At 45.5% G+C, this 8,943-nt stretch overlaps 1 pseudogene; it reads left to right on the top strand.

The window, feature by feature from the left end:
• Nucleotides 1-5,122: 5,122 nt before the first annotated feature.
• LOC119844248 lies at nucleotides 5,123-6,048 on the top strand (annotated as a pseudogene).
• Nucleotides 6,049-8,943: the final 2,895 nt, after the last annotated feature.

An 8,943-nucleotide genomic window follows, 5' to 3' on the forward strand; every position in this document is an offset into this window, starting at 1 on the left:
TTTTTCTACAAAAGAAGCTTTGAACAAAGGACTGAATGACCCATCCAATCTGTGAATGTTTTCCAGGGGGACTTTTTGAAGCCAGCAAACTCACCAATACTATTAGGAACCTGATGGATTTTGAAGTCTTTGTATTTATGTGACTGTTTTCTCATTTAACATCTTTCTTCTTATTCTTTCTTTTTTCTTTATAATAAACCTTTAGTTTTAGTTTTAGACACTAAAGGCAGCATGGTACTTTGGGTAAGATCCAAACCTATACTGACTTGGTAACATGGCAGGTCTTTTGGGGTCAGAAGAACTCCTTGTATAAGTTTCTTAAAGAACATCTCACTGTCCTGGACCTAGGTGTTAATTGACAGGAACTGAAATGGAATAAAAGGGAGCTGTGTGATTTCTTTTTTGCTTCTTGATAACCAGTGTGGGGGATCAGAAGTGACTGGTTGGGGAGTTTAACTTTAGTGGTACCCACCAGTCTTGGGAGCATCTGAGGTCTCTTTTGCAGCCTGCCCTGACCTTGGCATTTCCAGTGAGGGCTAATCCAGACACACCAGGTCAAAGTATTTATAAATGGCCTGGAAAACGGGGTAAACAGTCAGGTGGTAAAATTTGCAGATGATACAAAACTATTCAATATAAATAAGGTCTAAGCAGATTACAAAGAGTTACAAAGGGATCTCCCAAAACTGGGTGACTGGGCAACAAAATGGCAGATGAAATTCAGTGCTGAGAAGTGCAAAGTAATGCACACTGGAAAACATAATCCCAACAATACATACAAAATGATGGGATCAAAATTAGCTCTTACCACTCAAGAAAGTGATCATGGAGTCATTGTCGATAGTTCTCTGAAAATATCCTGTCAATGTACAGTGACAACCAAAAAGCTAATAGAATATTGGAAACCATTAGGAAGGGATAGATAATAAAACAGAAAATATCATCTTGAATACTGTGTGTAGTTCTGGTCTCCGCATCTGAAAAATATAAATATTTGAATTGAAAAAAATACCTAGGGAGGTGGTGGAATCTCCATCCTTAGAGGTTTTTAAGACCTGGCTTGACAAAGTCTGGCTTCAGAGTAGCAGCCGTGTTAGTCTGTATGCGCAAAAAGAAAAGGAGTACTTGTGGCACCTTAGAGACTAACAAATTTATTTGAGCATAAGCTTTCGTGAACTACAGCTCACTTCATCGGATGCATCCTTTTCTTTTTGCAAAGTCCTGGTCCTGGCTGGGATCATTTAGTTGCTATTGGTCCTGCTTTGAGCATGGGGTTGGACTAGATGACCTCCTGAGGTCTCTTCTAACCCTAATCTTCTATGATTTTATGATTCTATGAATTGGAAAAAGTACAGAGAATGGCAACAAAAATGTTTAGGGGTATGGAAGAGCTTTCATATGAAGAGAGATTAAAAAGACTGGGGCTGTTCATACTGGAAAAGAGATGGCTAAGAGGGGATATGGCAGAGGTCTAGAGAATCACGAGTGGTGTGGAGATAGTGAATAAGGGAGTGTTATTTACCCCTTCAAATGAATGAAGGGTCACCCAATGAAGTAACTAGGCAGCAGGTTTAAAACAAACAAACCATACAAAAGGGATTTAGATAAGTTCATGGAGGATAGGTCCATCAATAGCAGTTATAAGATGCTCAGGGACACAACCCCATGCTCTGCGTGTCTCTAAACCTCTGGCTGCCAGAAGATGGAAGCAGATGAAAGGGATGAATGACTCAATAATTGCCCCATGTCGTTTTTTCCTTCTGAAGTAACTGCACCATCTCCTATCAGAAGACAGGACACTGGGCTAGATGGAGCATTGGTGAGACCCAATATGGACTTTCTTATGCTCTTAATTTTTTCCACTGATGGATGGGCTGCTGCAGACAAGACTTTTCCATGGGATCCCTCTGTAATAGAGTTGGCGTAGCCACCCTAGCAGATGTCCAGAGAGTGCTGAGTGTGGGAGGCTGATGGGGGTCAATTACTGCCATCTAGGGGTGTGGTCCTATAGCAGGAGTCACAGAGGCTCATGGGCTAGAGCTGGGCTGGAAGACAGAGAGTCCCCCCCACCTGCACAACACACAAACAATTTTTGATCAAACTAATTTTTTTCCTTTTCACCCATTTTTGAGGTGAGTTTTCATAGAAAAATGGATCATTTTTCTCTGAAAGCTCAGCTGCCATGATAGTGTCCAGCTGCAGCTGCCTCGGTCCCCAAGAGAAATTGGAGTCTTTTCATCTGCCTCTTCCTCATAATATAAATGAAGGTTGTAGTGATGGAGTCTATGGCTGCACTCAGGGAATGGTTAAAATCTTCCGACCAGTCTACGGCTGGAGTATTATGCCCCTCTGCTACTCTAACCAGCCTTCCTATCTCTGTGCAGCTCCCTCCAGTCTGTACAACACCCCTTCAGCAGATCCTGCAGGCAGTGGCTGCTGTGACAGGCCCTGGTAGCACATCTCTGATGAGCCTGTGCTAGCAGGTAGCTGGAGAGGGTCCTAGAGCAGGTGTGGAGGCACAGAGATTGTGCAGGGGTGGGCCGAGCTATCAGAGGATCACTGAAATCTGTGCATAACTTTGGGGATCTCCAGATCCTGGGTCCCCCAGTTATTCCTCAGGGAAAATTGTAGGACTGGAAGGGGCCTCAAGCGGTCATCTAGCCTAGACCACTGAGCTCATGGCAGGACTAAGTATTATCTAGACCATTCCTGACAGGGATTTGACTAACATACTCTTAAAAATCTCCAGTGATGGAGATTCCACAACCTACCAGCGCAATAACGTTCCAAGGGTAATTTCCATGTATGGAGCATTGTGGACTCTCCATTCCCTGGTCTGCACCCTTGGTCTTTCATTATTAATTATTTAATATTAATGATTAATTATTATTAATTATTATTATTAATTTCTGCAAGATCACATCTGTGACAGCATAATCGTTACCACTTGGTGTTCCCAAGGGAGCCATGTGACTAATCAACACCACATGACAAGCCCAGATTCCAGGAATAGATCCTGCGGCAGGGCTGGTGCTGCAGTCCACTTCGGCAGCATCACCACACGTCCCCTGTAATTTGGCCTCCTGCAGTTTGCCTTTGGCCATGATGAGGATTACAGCTGGTGCACGTGAAGCCAAGCAGCGGAGGTTCCCTGATGGCCAAGTGGCCCCCAAGGGAATGTGCGAACATGCTTCATAAAGACACCTGCCTCCCTATCTGAACAGATGCTGCCTGCTGCCTGTTTCAACTCTCCAATGACTCCTTCTCCTTTAAGGTGAAGATCTCTGGTCTCAGCAACTCCCCTTCTAGCAGGAATTGGGTATGTTGGCAGGTTTCACTGTCTTTAAAATGTAAAGTGAAGGGGAAGGGCTGGAAGCTGTTTATATGTGTTGAAGTTTTGTGCGGAGTCAGAGGACTCAGCTGGGCTGTCGGAGTGACTCAGTGATGGGGCCGGAGGGCAGGCAACACTAGGTAGCTTGGGAACCCTTCCCCTACATCTTCTCATGCTCCACAGTAGGCTCTTTGAGCTACAGAGAAACCTGACATTCAAAGCGAGCTCAGAGTGCTAAAACCCTGATGCCCCGAGTCAGGATTTCTCCAGGGTTTCATTTTCTAGAGGTGCCGTGTGCTCTGGGCCTTATCCTGCCAGGGGCTGAGTTAGAGAAGACCCCACAAAAGGTCAGAGACTAGTTTCCAAATCGAATCAGGTTTATTTTCTCCTGGAAATTTAATCAGCAAAAGCAATTTCAAAGTCATGAGAGAGCAGAACCACTGGTTTGTTATTTAGCAGAATAGAACAAAGGGGAGTGTAATAGTGTTTATATGTAATTTATGCCCATCATCTCTTACACGAGCATCACTAAAATAACTTGTACAGTCAACAGGACATTAGTGCTAAACCAGTGATTGAAGTATTCACTCATGTGTGACGCCAACCCTGCTGCAGTAACTGTCCGTGTTAGCTTGTAACTTGCCAGATAACTACCAACCCTTGCATGGGAAGAGGATGCAGGTCATGTGATCATAAAGAAAAGCCTCTAAGATGATCGAAGTCTCTGGTTTCCGTCAACATTAGCCAGGCAAAGCATTTCAGCTTCTCCTGAAGGGATTCTTGGGGGTCAGAGTATATCACTGGATGCATTTGGTAAGGGTGAGTTAATAGAGCCTGGTACTGATTGAATTTACATGTGAAAGTCTGGCGTGTGGCTGTTGATATCACTGTTATCAAATTTAGAATTTGTTCATAAGAATTTACCCCATGTACTGCAAAGAGGCAGTAGCACAATTTGGACTCCCAGTAGTGGAAATAGTAGAAAATAAAAAAGGATATACAATGAGGCAATGACGTGCATTTATAAATAGCTTCAGTGCAAGACAGATAAATCCAATGACTATTTTCACCATGCACATGCCATGTATTTACATATATGCCGTGATACAAGGGACCACACTCAGAGGTGAGGGTATCTGTCTGAAGAGTGTAACAGGGTTCAAAAGAGAACTACATAAATTCATGGACGATGGATCACTTGATGATGACCTGTTCTGTTCATCCCCCCGGGACACCTGGCACAAGCCACTGTCGTAGATAGGATACTGGGCTAGATGGACCTTTAGTTTCACCTAGTATGGCCGTCCCTATGCTCTCATGTTCTAAGATCACAATGGTAAAATCATACTGTGCTCAAGTAGGCTGCAAAACTTAGCAGGATGCAAAGAGGGACTGAGTAACCAGAGAATTCAATTATAGTAGACAGGATTGTTTTAAAAAGGTTTTGGAGATTTACGACACAAAATATGTCTAACTAGTGGGTGTCAGGGGGAAACTAACTGGGAGCAGTTTATCTCATAGTTGCCTATTTCAGGGCTTCTTCCATCTTCCTCTGAAGCATCTGGACATAGCCACTGGTTACTGGGGGGGATGGACTATAAGTCTGATCCAGTCTGATTAATCCAATTCATGTAAATCCAACAGAATGCTTTTGCTTAGCTACCTTGAGCTCTGGGAGTCTGTAAACGTGCACTGAGAGCAGAATGATTTCTTGCTAAATGTCATCTAATCTTCTCTTATTTTTGTTTTAGGAAGGACATTTCAGAATTCCTCGCACCTGCCCAGTACAATATGTCCGCTGTCAATGACACTAAATTAAATTCTGTAATAGTCCATCTCACCGGGCTACCTTGTAATGGAGATGCACATCTCTGGTTTTCTGTCCCCTTCTGCTTCATGTATGTTATTTCCATAGTAGGAAATTCAATCATTCTGTTCATTGTAAAAACAGATCAAAGCCTCCAGTACATTTTCCTTTCCATGTTGGCCATCACAGACCTTGGCATTTCGATAACCACCATACCGACGATACTGGGCATATATTTGTTTAACTCTAGGGAGATCAGCCTGGATGCCTGTTTAGCCCAGCTCTTCTTCATCCACTTGCTTCAGTGCATTGAATCCTCAGTGCTGTTGTTGATGGCCTTTGACCGATTCCTTGCGATCCATAACCCACTAAGATATGCTTACATCTTAACCCTGCCGAGAATAGCCAAGATGGGACTGGTGGCTGTGCTAATAGCGATGGTCATAATACTTCCACTTCCCTTTCTACTGAAATGGTTCTGATACTGTCGAGCCATGTTCTTTCCCATTCTTACTGCCTGGACCAGGAAGTCATGAAGATGGCTTGTTCGGATATCACAGCCAACAGCATCTATGGATTGTTTACTAAACTCTTAACAATGGGGCTGGACTCGCTGCTCATCTTCCTCTCTTATGTGATGATCCTCAAAATGGTGCTGAGCATCGCATCCCACGAGGAGTGCCTGTGGGCCCTGAATACCTGTGTCTCTCACCTCTGCGTTGTCCTGCTCTTCTACACACCAGAGATCAGCTTGTCTGTGATACACAGATTTGGGAAGGGCTCTTATCCCTTACTTCAGATTCTCCTGGGCTACATCAACCTGCTTCTCCCACCGCTTATGAACCCAATTGTGTACAGCGTGAAAAGCAAACACCTGCGTGTGAGGATAATCAGGGTGTTCATCAAGTGAAGGGTCAGTTCACCTCCTGGCTCCGGTGACATGGGAGACGAAAAGCATGGGCCAACTAGTCTACCCTGCACCCTTACATCTGAGATGACAGGAGCTTTTGATCTCAACTCTGCAGACAGGTTCAGACGGGATCTAAGGCTGGTGAGCGGGGATTGGGATGGTGAGGTAAGACAGGGCACTCGGGGAGGAGACCGAGGCAGGCATCAGCATTTACAAAGTGACTGTTTGTGGAGAGCCAGGGGATCAGTGGGATGTTGGCCCATAAAGAGCCATTTTGGTGGCTGCTCCGACCTCACAATTCATGTTGATAGTCAATAAGGAGAAGGGATATGGATGCTGTTTCCCATTATACCTGGCCTGTCACAGTCCCCTCTCTAGCTAAACATCCAACAGCTATGAAAAAAGCTGCACAGCTGTTGTGCAGTCACAATCCTGGCCCTTTCTGAGAGCTCTGGGTGCAGCATAACCCGTGGGTGCTGCACCAGCTGGGGACAGGAGCTATTCAAGGGGCACAGTCACTCAGTCTTTTCCTGCACACTCAGTCAGCTGCTAGTGACTGTGTGGTGTCAGAACCATGATTAATGCAGGAGCACCAGGAGAAGCCATTCAGGCAACCCCTCCAATAATGGCTTTGCACACAGCGCACCTGCTCAGCCCACTCCCCACTGAGGCAGGGCAGAACTGCATGTGTGAGGAATGGTCGGACACACAGGAGTCCTGGTAAGAGACTCAGGTCTAGGTTTCCTCCCCATCCGCTCCATTTGTGCTGCCCCAGCAATGCAAATCAGTGGAAATTGGCCTCAGCTCACGCCCTGCTAGCTCCTATCCCAGCCCAGCCCATGCAGTGTAGGGTGTCCACCTTTTCAAAAGGCAAAAGCAGAACACAGCCCAGGAGACCCGTCCCCTCGGTGACCCTACCCCTGCCCCCTTCCTCCCCTTGGTGGCCCCAGTCCCTGCTCCTCCACTTCCACCGAGGCCCCCCCCCCCCCGGTCTAGGCCAGAAACCAGAGCCGGGCCATGGAAATCGTTGATCATGGAGCCAGAACCCCTATGAGGAGCCCCATATCCTCCACCTGCCCTGGGCAGGGGACTGGGGGGACAAGAGAATACCCCAGCCTATGTGTCTGCCCATCAGGATGCATCCCAGAGAAGATGGAGAGTCCGGGAATCCTCATAGTAGCCTGGGCTCCCGGGGTAGCTGTAACCATGGTTTTGTGGGTTACAATTGTGAATACCAAATTAGAACAAACTGCTGAGAAATAGCGCAGACAGACCCCAAAACTGGTGATTATTCTCCCATGAGATTGCCAAAGCAGCAACACAAAGTAAACTTCTGTTTGACCACAATGGCTAACAAGAAGTCATAAAAGCAGTTTCCTTAGATAATTCAGTCCTTATATCCCCATCAAAACACTAGATTTAAAGATGTGTGTTTTTTTAAAACCAATTTAATGTAATGACAGATACTTCTGATCCCAACGGACCAGCCGCACACCCAGGTCAATATATAACTCAGATTTTAGCAAAAAATCATGGTGATGCCAATTCTTTGGTATCTAAAGTCTAAAGGTTTATTTACAAACAGAAAGAAAGAAAGGTGAGAGTTAAAATTGGTTAAAGGAGTCAAATACATACACTACATGGAAAGTTCTTATTTCAGGCTTGTAGCAGTGCTGGCATAAGTTGTTGCCTTGATAAGTCTCTGGTAGCTTCCAAATCATTGGAAGGACCTCAGTCCATTGGTGAGAATGCTCCCATGAGTATAAGTTTATAGTCTAGAGGGTTGAGCAGGAAAGAAACAAACTGGAGGTGTTTCCTTTTATAGCCTTTTATAGCATCTGCCATGTGGAGGAAAACCCACTGATTCAAACAAAGTCCTCAGCACAGCTAGTGGAGAATGACAGGTGACAATTTGGGATTTGGAATCACATGAGCAAGTCACATGTCCATCCATAATTTGGCTTAGTCACAGCTGGAAATGATTACCCATACCCTGAGAGTACGTTTGCAGGACAGTCCATTCAGTATAGATGGGCGTCTCCCAGGGTCCATTTTCAGTTAAATGTTTCTTGATGAGCCCTTAATATGAATAGTCTCTCCAAGATTTGCAAGCTAACTACTTTGTGGGCATTACCCCATGAGCAAACATTTGAAATCCAGGTACAGAACCAATAGTCATACCTACAAATACAAAAATGATACATGCAGACAGATAGCACAACCATAACCAGCAAAACATAAACCATTTCATAGACCTCTTACATGCCACATTTTGTAGAAGATTTGTTGCAAATATATAACAGTGGTTGCAAAAGTGATCATTATGGTCATATTTTGATCAGAGAACAGCACAGTAGCTCTTACCATGGCCCGGCTCTGCGTGGCCAGGAGTCGGAGCCTCAGGGGAAGTGGAGAAGGGGCAGGGCCTATTGGTTAGAGATGGGGGGGGGGTTCAGGGGAAAAGGAGTTGCAGGAAGTCGGAAGCAATGCAGACACCACCAACAAGGGTGATAGGATGTTCCTGAGTAAAGGAGGAGGGAGAAGTTGGAGGGTAGGAGACCTTGTGTTGTGGAGAAGACTCAATAAATATGACCCCACAAAGGGAACTCCTGTTTTAAATATTCCAGGCTGAGAGTAAGTCATTGCAAGGACCTTAGAGGGAAGGGCAGGGCCACCTCAAGGCACCAAGGAGCACTCTGGGGTGGCACCCATCTGCAGGGACATGGCCAGAGTGTGCTGTGCTCTTGGAAGCCATTAAAATCAGGCAGAAGTCAGCCCAGCCCCCAGGCTGCTCTAACTTCCACTGAGGCCAGGAGAGAGCAGGCCAGCAAATCAAACCACTGTAACTGGTCCATGCCATCCCTGTTCTCTATAGTATGGCAGGGAGGGGGCACT

The sequence above is a fragment of the Dermochelys coriacea genome, chromosome 1 (assembly GCF_009764565.3).
Source record: "Dermochelys coriacea isolate rDerCor1 chromosome 1, rDerCor1.pri.v4, whole genome shotgun sequence".
NCBI lineage: Eukaryota > Metazoa > Chordata > Testudines > Dermochelyidae > Dermochelys > Dermochelys coriacea.